Genomic DNA, 17,073 nt, shown 5'->3' with positions numbered 1-17,073 from the left:
GCCCTCATGCCTCTCTCACCCCTGCTCCTTCACCACCTCCCTCCCACCAACCCCAACCTCCGCGTCGCCCGCCAACTCTCACCGCCGTGATCACTCGGCTTAGTCCAGTGATCACGGAGGAGGAGATGTTGGCGGAGCTCAAGGCGCATCCCCATTTAGAGGTGCGTGCGGTTCGCCGCATACATAATGCTGCCGGCCCCACCCGCCTTATGCGGGTTTTTTCTGAGCACGCCCCCTCCATTGACCGTCTCCTGAAGGAGGGTGCCCTCCTTTTCAACCAGCGGTACAAGGTCGACCCCTCCCGTTCCCCTCCTCAATCCCTGCACTGCCAGAGGTGTCTGCACTATAACGCGCACCCCAAAGCTGAGTGCCGCGAGGCCCCCACCTGCCCGCATTGTCGGCAAGCGCACTTCCTCAGGCAGTGCCCTAACCTCCAATCCCCTCCTTCCTGCAATACCTGCAATCTCCCCCATCCCACCTACTCCCAAAAATGTAAAGCCCGACCCCCTCCAACCACTCCTCAACTCACCGTCCCTGTCCGTCCCCTGGACGCCCCCACCCCTCCTGGCAATTCCCTTCGTCCCCCCCCCCCCCGCCACTGAGGACATCATCAGGTTCCTTACCATCGTCCTCCAGAATGTTCATCCCTTTCAGCGCCCCCATACCCTCCAGCAGATCTCCCTTGCCGCCCGTTCCATATTCCAACTCAAGATGTACGCCACCTACTCCAACAACCAGGCCCATTTCACCTTCTCCCACCTTGACACCCTCGTCTAAATCCCGATCATGGCGCGACAGCAACATATCCTTTTCAACAACATCCGCTCTCTACCCGCCAACAGGAACCTCTTCCTGCACACCCTTGCCACCCACCGCGTGGATGCCTTTCTCCTTAATGAAACCTTCCTCCAACCCCACCACACCATTCACACTTCGCCCTACCTCCTCCACCGCTCCGATAATCTCCTCCCAATTGCGCGTGGCGGAGTTGCCATTGGCTACCACCGCCAGATCCCCGTTCGGCTCCAACCTCTCCTTCCCGACCCCACCGAACACCTGATCCTTAGTCTCTTCTTCCCCGGCCTTACCGTTACCTGCGCCACCATCTATGTCCGCCCCAACGCTCCTATTCCCTTCGCCTTCCTCTCCCACGTCGATCGTACCTTTACCTCCTACGTGATCGCCGCCGACCTCAACATCCATAGTCGTTCCGCCGCCCAGTTACGGCGGTGGCATCGGTTCCTCTCCTCCCTTCAAGGCGACCTCATTCCCATCCCCCAGCACACGCGTCCCGAATCCAACTCCACTCCTGATGTTATCCTCTCCTCCCCCAACCTCCTTGGCCGCATAACGGTGGATGTCCTGGAGCCTATTGGTAGCGACCATCTCCCTGTCCTCCTCACCATTTCAGACGGTCGTCGCTCTCGCCCCGACCCTCGTACGAATCCTCCCCCTAAGTATGTCCACGACTATTCCCGAGCCGACTGGAATGCCTACCGGGATACCCTTTCCACCCAGGTCGATAGAGACCCTCTAACCTACCACCACCCTGACGATGTCACCCATGCCGCCTCCTTTCTCCAGCAGACCTTGTCTGCGGCCGTGGAGGCCCACGTTCCTACTGTCGCCATCCACCCCCACTGTCCTACCTTACCCCCACAGGCCGTTCTCCTCCTCCGTGAATCCCGTCGTCTCTACCGTGCCTTCCTCCGCATGCGTGACCCGGACACATTACGACGCCATCGGCAACTCCAGCGACACGTTCGTAATTTGCTCGCGGCTAAGAAACGCCGGGACTGGCGACAGACATGCACCCGTTTAAATGCAACCCTACCAATCAACTCGTCCAAGTTCTGGTCGGCCTTCCGTCGCCTTACCGAAACTAAACCCTCCCCCTACTATCCTCTTCTCCACGATGATCACCCCTTCCCTGACACCCTTAGTAGGGCCAATCACTTTGCCTCCTACCTCTCCGATGTTTTCTCCATCCCCGACGATCCCCAGTTCAATTACTCCCTCTTCCCGGATATCTGCGATCGAACTGACACCTCTGTCCCTCCCCTCGCTCCTGGATCCAGTACTTGGACAACATTACACACACAGAACTCAATGCCCCTATCACTACACAGGATCTCATTGATACACTCCGCACAAAACGCAACACCGCTCCTGGTCACGATCGTGCCACCTACCGTCACCTTCGTGAAGCTCCTGTCTCTTCCCTCTCCACCCTGGCCAGGCTCTACAATGTAGTCCTGTCCACCGGTTACTACCCCGACCTGTGGAAAACCTCTCGTATCCTCATGTTCCTTAAACCTGGCAAACCGCCGTCCGCCATCTCCTCCTACCGTCCCATCAGCCTTACCTTGGTCTTCAGCAAGGTCCTGGAATCTATCCTCACCCGCCGTATCCACCAGCATCTCCGCCAGCACCGCCTCCTTCCCGTCACCCGGTGTGGCTTTCGGCCATCCTTCTCTTCCGACGATCTTCTCCTTCACCTCACTCATCTCCTTTCTGAACAGCTTAATTCCCATCGCTCCGCAATCTTCCTCTCCCTTGAACTCGAACGCGCTTATGACCACGTCTGGCATTCCGGTCTCCTCTTCAAGCTCCAAACCTTTGCCCTTCCCATTAACTACGTCCGTCTGATCGATTCCTTACTCTCCCGCCTTCCTTCCTATGTCACCATCCATAACACAGATTCCTACACCTTTTTCCCCTCCGCCGGTGTGCCCCAAGGCTCCGTCCTCTCCCCCCTTCTGACCCTAGTCTACGGCCGTCTTCGTCTTCATCCGTCTTCGTCTTTGTCTGTCCCCAGTTTCTGTCCTTTCCTCTTCGTTCTGTTCGTTATTGTTTCTCTCTACCGTCATATCCGCCCCCACCACCGCTGCCAGCGCTACCACCACCGCCATAGTTTATACTTCCCCTTCCGCCGCCTCCACCACTATAACTTGGTGTGCCCAGTCCCACCCCCCTCCTTCCATCCCACCTCTCCTCACTCTCCCTTCACCCTCTATCTTTGTCGCCCCCTCTCCCGCTTCTTCCTCTCGCTCCTCTCGTTCTGATCCTTTCCCCCCACTCCCCCAGCCTGTCACTGCAGCTCCGGCTTGGGTGGTGGCCCGTCGGGCCACTGTCCACGCCCAGCTCTCCCCGTCACCTTCGCCATCACCGCCGCCACTGCCACTGCCACCGTCATCGTCATCGTCGCCGTCGCCTTCGCCTTCACCGTCACCGTCACCAGCGCCGACTCCAGCCCCGGGACCTGCCCCTCCCCGCCACATTCCCGTTGTTCCCATCCCCCACACCTCCTCCACCGCCGTCAAGCGCCCCAGTGGCACCCCTGCTTCCTCTGCTTCCAAAAAGGCTCCGCCTCGTCCTCCTTCCCCCACCCATGATGCCATGGATGTCTCCCCACCTGTCCCTGCCCCCTCATCCTCTTCCTCTACCCCCTCCTCCTACCGCTAGCTCCTCTCCCGTCCTGATCCCTCTCTCCTTGAAGCCCAGAACCTCACCCTCTTCCTTCGCCAGCATCGTCCTGGTGCCCCCATCTCCCTCCTCACTCCTCACCGTGATTCGGTCCTCATCTCCTCCCCCAGCCCAACCCTCCACACCTACCTCCTTTCCCGCATCCCTGTCACCTGCTTTGGCCCTCATGCTTCTCTCACCCCTGCTCCTTCACCACCTCCCTCCCGCCAACCCCAACCTCCGCGTCGCCCGCCAACTCTCACCGCCGTGATCACTCGGCTTAGTCCGTCGATCACGGAGGAGGAGGTGTTGGCGGAGCTCAAAGTGCATCCTCGTTTGGAGGTGTGTGCGGTTCGCCGCATACATAACGCTGCCGGCCCCACCCGCCTTATGCGGGTTTTTTCTGAGCACGCCCCCTCCATTGACCGTCTCCTGAAGGAGGGTGCCCTCCTTTTTAACCAGCGGTACAAGGTCGACCCCTCCCGTTCCCCTCCTCAATCCCTGCGCTGCCAGAGGTGTTTGCGCTATAACGCGCATCCCACAACTGAGTTCCGCGAGGCCCCCACCTGCCCGCATTGTCGGCAAGCGCACTTCCTCAGGCAGTGCCCTAACCTCCAATCCCCTCCTTCCTGCAATACCTGCAATCTCCCCCATCCCACCTACTCCCAAAAGTGTAAAGCCCGACCCCCTATTGGTAGCGACCATCTCCCTGTCCTCCTCACCATTTCAGACAGTCGTCGCCCTCGCCCCGACCCTCGTACGAATCCTTCCCCTAAGTCTGTCCACGACTATTCCCGAGCCGACTGGAATGCCTACCGGGCTACCCTTTCCACCCAGGTCGTTAGCCACCCCTTCCCCTACCACCACCCTGACGATGTCACCCATGCCGCCTCCTTCCTCCAGCAGACCTTGTCTGAGGCCGTGGAGGCCCACGTCCCTACTGTCGCCATCCACCCCCACCGTTCTACCTTACCCCCACAGGCTGTTCTTCGCCTCCGTGAATCCCGTCGTCTCTACCGTGCCTTCCTCCGCACGCGTGACCCGGACACACTACGACGCCACCGGCAACTCCAGCGACACATTCGTAATTTGCTCGCGGGTAAGAAATGCCAGGACTGGTGACATACATGCACCCGTTTCAATGCTACCCTGCCAATCAACTCGTCCAAGTTCTGGTTGGCCTTCCGTCGCCTTACCGGAACAAAACCCTCCCTCTATTATCCTCTTCTCCATGATGATCACCCTTTCCCTGACACCCTTAGTAAGGCCAATCACTTTGCCTCCTACCTCTCCGATGTCTTTTCCATCCCCGATGATCCCCAGTTCGATTACTCCCTCTTCCCGGATGTCCGCGATCGAACTGACACCTCCGTCCCTCCCCTCGCCCCAGGTTTCCAGTACTTGGACAACATTACACACACGGAACTCAATGCCCCTATCACTACACAGGATCTCATTGCTACACTCCGCACAAGACGCAACACCGCTCCTGGTCACGATCGTGTCACCTACCGTCACCTTCGTGAAGCTCCTGTCTCTTTCCTCTCCACCCTGGCCAGGCTCTACAATGTAGTCCTGTCCACCGGTTACTACCCCGACCTGTGGAAAACCTCCCATATCCTCATGTTCCTTAAACCTGGCAAACCGCCGTCCGCCGTCTCCTCCTACCGTCCCATCTGCCTTACCTCGGTCTTCAGCCAGGTCCTGGAATCTATCCTCACCCGACGCATCCACCAGCATCTCCGCCAGCACCGCCTCCTTCCCGTTACCCAGTGTGGCTTTCGGCCATCCTTCTCTTCCGACGACCTTCTCCTTCACCTCACTCATCTCCTTTCTGACCAGCTTAATTCCCATCGCTCCGCAATCTTCCTCTCCCTGGACCTCGAACGTGCATATGACTGCGTATGGCATTCCGGTCTCCTCTTCAAACTCCAGACCTTCGCCCTTCCCATTAACTACGTCCGTCTGATCGGCTCCTTTCACTCCCGCCGTCCTTCCTATGTCACCATCCATAACACGGATTCCTACACCTTTTTCCCCTCCGCCGGTGTGCCCCAAGGCTCCGTCCTCTCCCCCCTCCTGTATCTTTTGTACACGGCGGACATGCCGCCGCCGTCACCCCCCGTCCACCTTCTCCAGTTTGCCGATGACACTGCCTTCCTTGCCCTTGCCCCCACCCTGCAACGCTCCCAACGCCTTCTCCAATCCCATCTTGACCGATTCACCGCTTGGTGTAACCAGTGGTTGCTCAAGGTCAATCCTTCGAAAACCCAGGCGATCATTGTAGGCAAAACCACCCCTTCCTTCCGCCTCCTTGATATCTATCTCACCGTCTATGGCCGTCCCATCGCCCTCACTCCCACCCTTAAGTACCTTGGCGTCACGCTCGACCGTCGCCTCTCCTGGACTCCCCATCTCCGTACAATCCAAGCCAAGGCACGTTCCCGACTCCGTCTCCTCAAGCTCCTTTCCGGCCGTATGTGGGGTCTGGACCCTTCCACAATCCTCCACACCTATAAATCCCTCATCCGCCCTATCCTTTGTTACGCCCATCCAGCCTGGATCTCTGCCCTCCCTACCTTTTATAAATCCCTCCAAATCCTGGAACGCCATGCTCTCCGCCTCGCCTATCACATCCGTCTCCCCTCCCCCATGCGGATCCTGTATGATCTCATCCCCTTCCCCCACCTCCTCCTTTTCCTTGAAAGGATACGGATCCTGTACACCTCCCGTAAACTTGATCCTCCTCACCCGCTCGTATCCCAGATCCTTTCCCATCCCCGCCCGCTGCCGCACCTGTATTCCCACGTCCCGCCCGGTCTCCATCTCTCCACCCTCCTTACTCTCTCTCAAGGTGGCTTCCGCCAGCTCCCCCTCCCTGATGATGTCCTCCTCCCCTCCATCTACCCCTCCTATCAACTTTGACCCTGCCCCACCACCCACTTCCGGTGTCCTTTTTTTTAGGCACCCTCCCTCCCTCCCTTCTCTTCCCTTCCCTCCCCTTCTTTTTCCTTTTCCCCCGTCCCCTCCCTCCACCACTCTTCCCCCTGGGCTTCCCCTCCCCCTTCCTCCCTCCCCCCTTTCTCCCCTGCCCGTGGCATCTCTGCTCTCTCTTCTCCCTCTCCCACTCCCCTTCCTCCTCCTCCTCTCTTGGCAGGTCCCCGGACTCGCACACGCATAGTGAACATTCGCGCACCGGAGATCATCGCCATCAGTGTCTAGTGTGTGTGCTTCGTTTTGTGTTTCGTGCAGTTACAACTCAACTGTTCACATGTGCCGTCGCAGTTCTCCGTGTTTTGTGCACCATGTCAACAAGTGTTAGTGTTTTTTCGTCCAACGTGAACGGCTTCTTGTTTTTTGTTTTTTTGTAACTACTTTCTTTGCCCGCCATTTTTTGTATTTTCTGTGTCACCTATCTCATATTATTGTACCCCATAAGGCTGAAGAGCGGCGTATTAAACTGCTGCCAGCCCGCCTTGTATGAGGTGCTGAAAATTACAATAAAGGAAAAAAAAAATATTTTAATATGGGCTCCTGTGCGTCAAGAGGTGTGATTTTTATTGTGTACTGCCTTGAGGTTCGCCGTCAGTGTATATGTGCTACGCCTTTCTTTTTTTTTTTCCTTTTGTTGTAGTTTTAAACACCTATACAGGCGGGCTGTCAGCGGCATAGTACGCTGCTCTTCAGCCTTAAGTGGAACAATAAACATATATATACAATACAAAAAACGGCGGGCAAAAAATGGAGATACAAAAAAAAAACAAGAAACAAGAAGCCGTTCACGTTGGATGAAAAAAAAAAAAAACACTAACACTTGGAGACACGGCGCACAAAACATGGAGAACGGCGACGGCACATGTGAACAGTTGAGTTGTAACTGCACGAAACACAAAACGATGCACACACACTAAACACTGATGGCGATGATCTCCGGCGTGCGAATGTTCACTGAGCGTGTACGAGTCCGGGGACCTGCCGAGAGAGGAGATGTTGGAGGAGGAGGGGGAAATGGGAGAGGGGAGAGCAGAGATGCCATGGGCAAAGGAGAGAGGGGGAGGGAGGAAGGGGGAGGGGAAGCCCGGGGGAGAGGGTAGGAGGGAGAGGGGAAAGGAAAGAGAAGGGAAGGGAAAGGGGGGGAGGGAGGGTGCCTAAAGGAAAGGACACAGGAGGTGGGGGGGAGGATCAAAGTTCATAGGAGGGGTAGATGCAGGGGTGGAGGACATCATCAGGGAGGGGGAGCTGGCGGAAGCCACCTTGGGAGAAGCCTGTGCTACGCCATCCATCGGTACCTTTTATGCTCCAGTCATACTGTGCCTTGTGTTCTTTTAACTGTCGCAGTGTATGGCTTTTTGTGTGTGCTACTTTTAAACAGTTTTTTATCTCCATTTTACAGTCACCCCGTTTTTTGTCTATGGCCTTCCATGATGTTCACCCTTTATATATATATATATATATATATATATATATATATATATATATATATATATATATATATATATATATATATATATATATATATATATAATGTTCACCATATTCTCTCCTTTGTTATTTTTAAATGTCTTCTATTGTTTGTTCTATGTTTTTCGGCTGAAGAGCAGCTCATATGCTGCTGCCAGCCCGCCCCGATGGGGAATTGAAATACAATAAAGAAAAAAAAATTGTAATATGGGCAAAAATCAAGTAAATTATGGTTAATTCCCCTTTGTCTTTCGCATTATACTCCACTCGTGGTTGATTATTTGACATATGGCCAATTGTATATGTTAGAATAGAAGTTCTTTATGATGTCTTGTTTTTGGAGGAATGGTAGAAATCGCCTTAGATGGTGCATGTTCGTCTGATTTATCATTACATGAGCCCAATTGAGCCTGATTTACAGGGCTTGGTGGAACTGCAGTTTGATCAGAAAGGTGGAATGTGTGCTCTTCTGCCACATCAATGAATGGCTTAACTTTAACACCACGAGTGTATTGTGAACAACACAATTGCACAAATTGTGTTACATAAAAGAGCTGTTAGTTTCTGTGTGAAGCCCTTCCTTTCCTTTCAACAGAAATATTAGTATTTCTATGGAATTTTGGCCACCACCCCTTAAAATGTGGAACCCCTTATGTTTTTGATATTTTCACTTAAAAATTCCTCTTTTTGCGGGATTCAGTTATTAATTCTGCATATTCTTTCAGAACATATATCCTATCCACCTTGCTAATTTTCCTTTTTGTCTGTTGATATGCCTATCATGTGCAAGGTAGGACTACCCTCCAGTTGGAAAGTAATGGGTGATGAACTGAAACCTTCCCTGTGCCACAAGCATTAAACAAACCTCACCATTGAATGGTTTTTATTTTGGCCTCCACAACAGTCAGAGAATGAGTGAAAGTCTTTAACATGTTGTCCACCATTTTCATTTATATAATTAAAAAGAAATGAACAGGCTTCATCAGGGCTTTTTTGTGCTGTTCCTTCATGATGCAGATAAAAACCTGGCTGTTCCACTTTGTAATAAAAGAATTACTGAAAGCTGCCACAAGTGAAATGTAAGTTGTCTTTGTATCTGAGGTAATTGCAAATTCTGTATTATATCAAACGAGAGGCCTGCAGTGGTAGAATCAGTGCCAGTTTTTGCTGTAACTGGGTGTAATTTCTTCTGCACTATTAACTCAGCTATGCTGGCCTTTTAGCATCATCATTCAGAGATGGGCTTTTCATATGTACCCAAGGCTTTTCACATGTACTGCTCGCAGACACTTGTGGCTGCCCAAATTGTAAATTAAAATGTCCATGCTTAATTTTCAGATAAAATTTATAATCAACTTGAATATCCAGTTTAAAAGTTTTGAACATCTGCCACATAATCTTCACATGTTTATGGTAAAGAAAATTCCATTCTTCATTGGCGTAATGTGCTTTCTGGATTGGAAATGATTTGATGTGATTTTTCATTTCCACTTCTTAAGCCACTGGTTTTGCACTGCCAGTATGTCATTTTCCCCTCTTGCAATACTCCAGCACCTGTGTTATTCTGAATTACGATACAATGTCCCTCTTAATAAACGGGTTATCTGGATTTGAGTCCGAGTATGGCACAAATTTTCATTGTCATTCCATCATACAGCTGATGGTTGTCCATATTCACAACTGTGAATACATTTCATGTTTTCCCCTCTTATCTCTTGGAGATTTACCTCCTTTCAACATATTGCCTTACTCGGCCATTGCTGACACCACCAACAATTTGGAAGGCTGTTTTCCAAAACTGAATCTTTTTTCAGACCTTGATAACCGATAAATGCATGATTGCAATTTTGGTTTCTTCCACCTAAATTCCTTATCACTTCTAGGCTTCTTCCTTGCCATTTGTTTTACTTCTATAAGGCTTTGAATGATTCCATCCTGTTCATTTTTTGTTCTATTGTGCTGCCCTCTGTTATCTTGTCATGCCTTTCATCTGACAAGTGGAAACAGAATGACATATTCAGCTGAACTTAATGTTCTACATTATAATGTTCACTGTGGTAGTTAAACTTTAATTCTGAAGTAATACTACATTTCAGGTTAGAACTCACATGCTGTTAGAACCATGACATTTTGGTTGAACTCTGTTCCCTCTCCAATTTATACAAGCTTCATTTTTCACTCTGCTCGCTTTATGGCTACATGTTTTGGGAGCTCCACTACATTCTTTCATTCTTCATCACTCCCTGACATTTGTCACTAACATTATGACTGTCTGACATTTTATCACCAATGACAATAGAGATTAATCAATGAGAATGAGGCAATAATGATTATTTGCCCTTCTTAAAATTGTGCTGACAATATAAAATTTTGTGTGAGCCCCAATCTTTTGTATGTGTGGTCATTCTCTTCAGTGAAAGTGATAACAATGACTGCATAACAATACAAAAAGTACCAGAACATATGGGATTTTTATACATCTTTATCAGGCTACATCCTTATAGCACAAAACCGTACCTAACTCAATGTTGTCAAAAATTAGATGTGTGTATTTTCTTAATATTCCCATTCATTTACAAAATAATTCAGTATTGCTTCTTGTGTTCTTACCTTACTCCTAAATCTTATCTGATCTTTCTTGAGGTCATGTTTTACTATCTATTCACTACTTCTGTATACAGTTCCTGATAGTATTTTGCAGCCATAAATACTCTGGATTTCGTATGTTGTTAGACATAAAATGGGCAGATGGATCAGTGTAAGAGGCAAAGGGCATGAAAGTAGTTGTTATCTTTTGATAACTGGGTCAAGTTATTTACAATATTGTCCATGGGCAATTTTAAAGTCTTGATTACAGCTAGTTCTCTGCATTAAACACATACATTGAACCGGATGAAGGAAATACTTCTTCCTTCTCATCCATCTGGTAAGTCTCCCCAGACCCAGTGTTCTGGGTGGCTTTCCCAAACCCTACCCATCTCCTAAACCTGGTTCACGACATTCTTCCAGTTGTCTGGCGTTATTCATATGACAGCCTCATTTACCAGCCTCTCTGTGTCCCCAGTGTAAAGATTTTTTTTCGCTCCGCAACATCTACTTTTATTTGAGCCGAGATGAGTTCAGTTGCGTTGTAATATCAGTGGTACGGTGGAAGACAAATAACTTTGTAGCCGTGGTTATCTGCTAACGTATCAATCACATAATGCATCTTCTGTGGCTTGTATCATTTGACTACTTCCAGAAGTTCCGCTTTCCACATATTCTGTTTGAAGCCCGTTTTATTATCTTTCAACCAGCTGACTACTCTCCCTCTCCTTGCAGAAGCTGTTGGTCCCTTATCTAATTGTACAAAAGGTATGGCGCATTGTCCATTACAAAAACACTACCAGAACTGACGTTTGGTAGCAAATGAGTAACAAACCAGTCTTTGAATGTATCTGAATTCATCTCCTAATGGTAGTTGAGAGATTTTATTGACTGAAACATCATTATAGCACTGGGCACAAAACTGTTCACAGAGCCAGCATGGCATATAATTAGTCGCCCTCCCTTACCAGTTGGTACACACATAGTTCCGTGGCGCGTGTCGTCTGTCGTGACAGAAAGTGCGTGACACACATTGACCCACATTTCGAACATCCATATTACATTTTCCAGATTGACTGCTAGCAAATCCGTGCTACAGTGTTTCCGCATTCCGTTAATACCTTTCGTACTGAGAACTTTTTCCAATGGAAGCAAAGTTTTTTTTTTTCAAAACTATGGAGAGACTTGTTGTTCTGCCTGCGAACAAACCACAGTAAGACAGTGATGCCATCAACTTTTTAAGTTTCGAATTCTCCTTCCTGCTGTAGTACGCGTATATGTGTTGCCTGATAGCACTTTCGACAAAGTTGTCTGTTTCAGTCACACGACATGATCTCTTCCTGGAGTTATCAGGCGTCACAATAACAGGGATCGCAGCTGAATTGGCAGCTTCTTCATCATTTGTAACTCTCTTCACTGCTGCTGCAGAGATGTGCAATGCTTCTGCCTTTCAGTCAACCAATTTTCTCACTGATAACAAAAGGCCCACCAATGACCCTTTCCCTCTCAAAGTAAACAAGCAATCTGTATATAAATTTGTGTGCTTAGAATTTCAGCATAGCTCCTTTCCCAAAAGCCATTTTCCCCTTATACACACTTTTGCACTTATACGGCAAGACTCACAGATGTAGCAGCATGCACACGTGTACACACAAACCTGAACGTAGCACGAGGCACAACTGAATGAAAGCTGTGGGCCGGCCAGCAGTACGGCAACACTGGGGCGTTGCCACGGTGATGTAAACAAAAGCTCACGATCCGATCGGCCGTCGCGGATGCGCGAAGCAAGTGCGCTGAGGCCGCGTCAACTGTCGGAGCTCTTCTCTCACCGTATGGAGTATAGCTGTGCATGGTGTGAACACTACACATTGTTTATCAAATTTGTATCTAGTTGGCCCATAAGGCAATTACATCACGCCAGTTGTGCATGCGCAGAAGCTCCTTAAAATTGCACAAGTGAAGGTGAGCTCGCGATCCTGATGCCAGTTTCCACCAAATCTAGAGGGTAATCCAGCACAGCGCGGTGTATTTCAGATTACTGCATATACATTACATTTTAACAGCATTCAGAAATAAGAGAAAACAATAAATCCAGAAGGTGTCAAAAGTTAGGGTGCTCCCAGGCTCTTGTGCTCTGACACAGCAGCTTCCACTGGTAACACTGTAATGGCTACTGCAGTGATCTACAAGTTATTATTATTTCTCTCCCCTCTCAGACGCCACATCTGGTCAAAGATGGAAAGTGTGGCGAAACTTGATCGAGCGTGGCTTCCTGTTAACTGTACGGTATATGTTATATTGCATTTAGGAACTTTCGGGTAATTGAACATGTATCAAAAGTTACGGATTTCTGTAGTTGTATATATAAGTTTGGATGTAGCTGTATTGCATTGATGTACTGGTGGATATTGTGTGGTATGACTCCTGTAGTTGATAGTATAATTGGTATAATGTCAACTTTATCCTGATGTCACATGTCCTTGACTTCCTCAGCCAGTTGGATGTATTTTTCAATTTTTTCTCCTGTTTTCTTTCGTATATTTTTTGTATTGGGTATGGATATTTCGATTAGTTGTTAATTTCTTCTTTTTATTGGTGAGTATGATGTCAGGTTTGTTATGTGGTGGTGTTTTATCTGTTATAATGGTTCTATTCCAGTATAATTTGTATTCATCATTCTCCAGCACATTTTGTGGTACATACTTGTATGGGGGAACGTGTTGTTTTATAAGTTTATGTTGTAAGGCAAGCTGTTGGTGTATTATTTTTGCTACATTGTCATGTCTTGTGGGGTATTCTGTATTTGCTAGTATTGTACATCCGCTTGTAATGTGATCTACTGTTTCTATTTGTTGTTTTCAAAGTCTGCATTTATCTGTTTTGGTATTAGGATCTTTAATAATATGCTTGCTGTAATATCTGGTGTTTATTGTTTGATCCTGTATTGCAATCATGAATCCTTCCATCTCACTGTATATATTGCCTTTTCTTAGCCATGTGTTGGATGCGTCTTGATCGATGTGTGGCTGTGTTAGATGATACGAGTGCTTGCCATGTAGTGTTTTCTTTTTCCAATTTACTTTCTTCGTAACTGTTGATGTTATGTGATCTTAAGGGTTGTAGAAGTGGTTATGAAATTGCAATGGTGTAGCCGATGTATTTATATGAGTGATTGCTTTGTGTATTTTGCTAGTTTCTGCTCATTCTATACAGAATTTTCTTAAATTGTCTACCTGTCCATAATGTAGGTTTTTTATGTCGATAAATCCCCTTCCTCCTTCCTTTCTGCTTAATGTGAATCTTTCTGTTGCTGAATGTATGTGTTGTATTCTATATTTTTGCTATTGTGATCGTGTAAGTGTATTGAGTGCTTCTAGGTCTGTGTTACTCCATTTCACTACTCCAAATGTGTAGGTCAATAAAGGTATAGCATAAGTATTTATAGCTTTTGTCTTGTTTCTTGCTGTCAATTCTGTTATCAATATTTTTGTTAGGCTTTGTCTATATTTTTCTTTTAGTTCTTCTTTAATATTTGTATTATCTATTCCTATTTTTTGTCTGTATCCTAGATATTTATAGGCATCTGTTTTTTCCATCGCTTCTATGCAGTCGCTGTGGTTATCCAATACGTAATATTCCTGTTTAGTGTGTTTTCCCTTGACTATACTATTTTTCTTACATTTGTCTGTTCCAAAACCCATATTTAGATCATTGCTGAATACATCTGTTATCTTTAGTAATTGGTTGAGTTGTTGATTTGTTGCTGCCAGTAGTTTTACATCATCCATGTATAGCAAATGTATGGTTTTATGTGGGTATGTCCCAGTAACATTGTATCCATAATTTATATTATTTAGCATGTTGGCTAGTGGGTTCAGAGCAAGGTAGAACCAGAAAGGACTCAATGAGTCTCCTTGGTATATTCCACGCTTAATCTGTATTGGCTGTGATGTGATATTATTTGAATTTGTTTGGATATTAAGTGTGGTTTTCCAGTTTTTCATTACTATGTTTAGGAACTGTATCAATTTAGGATCTACTTTGTATATTTCCAATATTTGTAGTAACCATGAGTGGGGTACACTATCAAAATCTTTTTGGTATTCAATATATGCGTAGTGTAGCGACCTTTGTTTAGTTTTAGCTTGATATGTCACCTCTGCATCTATTATCAGTTGCTCTTTACATCCTCGTGCTCCTTTGCAACAGCCTTTTTGTTCTTCATTTATAATTTTGTTCTGTGTTGTATATGTCATTAATTTCTGTGTAATGACTGAAGTTAATATTTTGTATACTGTTGGTAGGCATGTTATAAGGTGATATTTAGCTGGATTTGCTGTGTCTGCTTGATCTTTAGGTTTCAGATAAGTTATTCCATGCATAAGTGTATCAGGAAATGTGTATGGGTCTGCAATGTAACTGTTAAATAATTTATATCTAAAAACAAAGATGATGTGACTTACCGAACAAAAGTGCTGGCAGGTCGATAGACTCACAAACAAACACAAACACACACACAAAATTCAAGCTTTCGCAACAAACTGTTGCCTCATCAGGAAAGAGGGAAGGAGAGGGAAAGACGAAAGGATGTGGGTTTTAAGGGAGAGGGTAAGGAGTCATTCCAATCCCGGGAGCGGAAAGACTTACCTTAGGGGGAAAAAAGGACAGGTATACACTCGCGCGCACACACACACACATATCCATCCACACATATACAGACACAAGCAGACATATTCAAAGACAAAGAGTTTGGGCAGAGATGTCAGTCGAGGTGGAAGTGTAGAGGCAAAGATGTTGTTGAATGACAGGTGAGGTATCAGCGGCGGCAAATTGAAATTAGCAGAGATTGAGGCCTGGCGGATAACGATAAGAGAGGATATACTGAAGGGCAAGTTCCCATCTCCGGAGTTCTGACAGGTTGGTGTTAGTGGGAAGTATCCAGATAACTTGGACGGTGTAACACTGTGCCAAGATGTGCTGGCCGTGCACTGAGGCATGTTTAGCCACAGAGTGATCCTCATTACCAACAAACACTGTCTGCCTGTGTCCGTTCATGCGAATGGACAGTTTGTTGCTGGTCATTCCCACATAGAAAGCTTCACAGTGTAGGCAGGTCAGTTGGTAAATCACGTGGGTGCTTTCACACGTGGCTCTGCCTTTGATTGTGTACACCCTCCGGGTTACAGGACTGGAGTAGGTGGTGGTAGAAGGGTGCATGGGACAGGTTTTACACTGGGGGCGGTTACAAGGGTAAGAGCCAGAGGGTAGGGAAGGTGGTTTGGGGATTTCATAGGGATGAACTAAGAGGTTACGAAGGTTAGGTGGACGGCGTAAAGACACTCTAGGTGGAGTGGGGAGGATTTCATGAAGGATGGATCTCATTTTAGGGCAGGATTTGAGGAAGTCGTATCCCTGCTGGAGAGCCACATTCAGAGTCTGATCCAGTCCCGGAAAGTATCCTGTCACAAGTGGGGCACTTTTGTGGTTCTTCTGTGGGAGGTTCTGGTATGGTCCAACTCCCCAAGACACTATCCAAATTGAACCCTGCCTGGAACAGTTCCGTCCTCCGTCACAGCGGGACCCACCTCCTCTTCCTCAAAATCACCCTCTCCAAACCTTCCAGGAATTTCTGACTTCCAGCCTTGCCTCTCAATCCTTCTTTTCCAGTGGCTTTCCAATTGTGAGTAGAATTAATTGCTTGGTTGACTTCATGTTGCAAAATTATCACTTCAGAATTTGTGGTATCATCTTGTATGTATTTGTATCTGCTTGTATCCACCATGCATGCCTGTTATGTTGTACCGGGTTTGACCATATGTTGCTCCAGAAGTGTTCCATGTCTGTTATGTTTGGTGGATTGTCTATTTTAATGTGTGTGTTATCTATTGTCTGGTAAAATTTCTTTTGGTTTGTGTTGAATGTTTGGTTTTATTTCCTTCTATTTTCACTTTTTTTGTATCTTCTAAGTCGTTTGGCCAATGTTTGTAATTTCTGCTTCTTTTCATCTAATTGCTCTATCGCTTCTTGTTGTGAGATTGTACCTAACCTTTTTCGTTTTTTGTCTGACATTTCATTTCTTATAAATTGTGTTAGCTGTCCGATGTCTTTTCTCAGTTTTTCTATTCTGATCTGTAGCCTGTGTTGCCATGCTGGTTTTGTGGGTTTCTTCTGTGTCTTGGTTGGTTCTGATCTCTGCCTAGTGTGTATATTTAGTGTAGTGAGTGCTCTTATACAAATCAGTAGTTGTAACTCTTCCATAGTTGTATTTTCATTTATTTTGTTGTGTATGATTGTGTTGATAGTTGTTATTGTTGTTTCGACTTGTGGGTTATTTGGTGGTCCATGCACGAATGGTCTAATGTCTGTATTTGTGTCTTTGTATTCTGTATATGTCAGCTATAATTTTTCTTCTATATCTAACATGTGTGTCACTTCATGTTCCATTTGTGCTTGTTCTGGTAGCTGTCTTAAGATTTCATTTTCCTCTGATTGTTTAATTGATGCGTGGTGTTCTTTGTTTGTTTGCTCTGGGATGTATGAGTCCATTACTGTATTTTCTTC

The sequence above is a fragment of the Schistocerca piceifrons genome, chromosome 11, assembly GCF_021461385.2.
Source record: "Schistocerca piceifrons isolate TAMUIC-IGC-003096 chromosome 11, iqSchPice1.1, whole genome shotgun sequence".
NCBI lineage: Eukaryota > Metazoa > Arthropoda > Insecta > Orthoptera > Acrididae > Schistocerca > Schistocerca piceifrons.
This window is presented reverse-complemented; position numbering follows the sequence as displayed.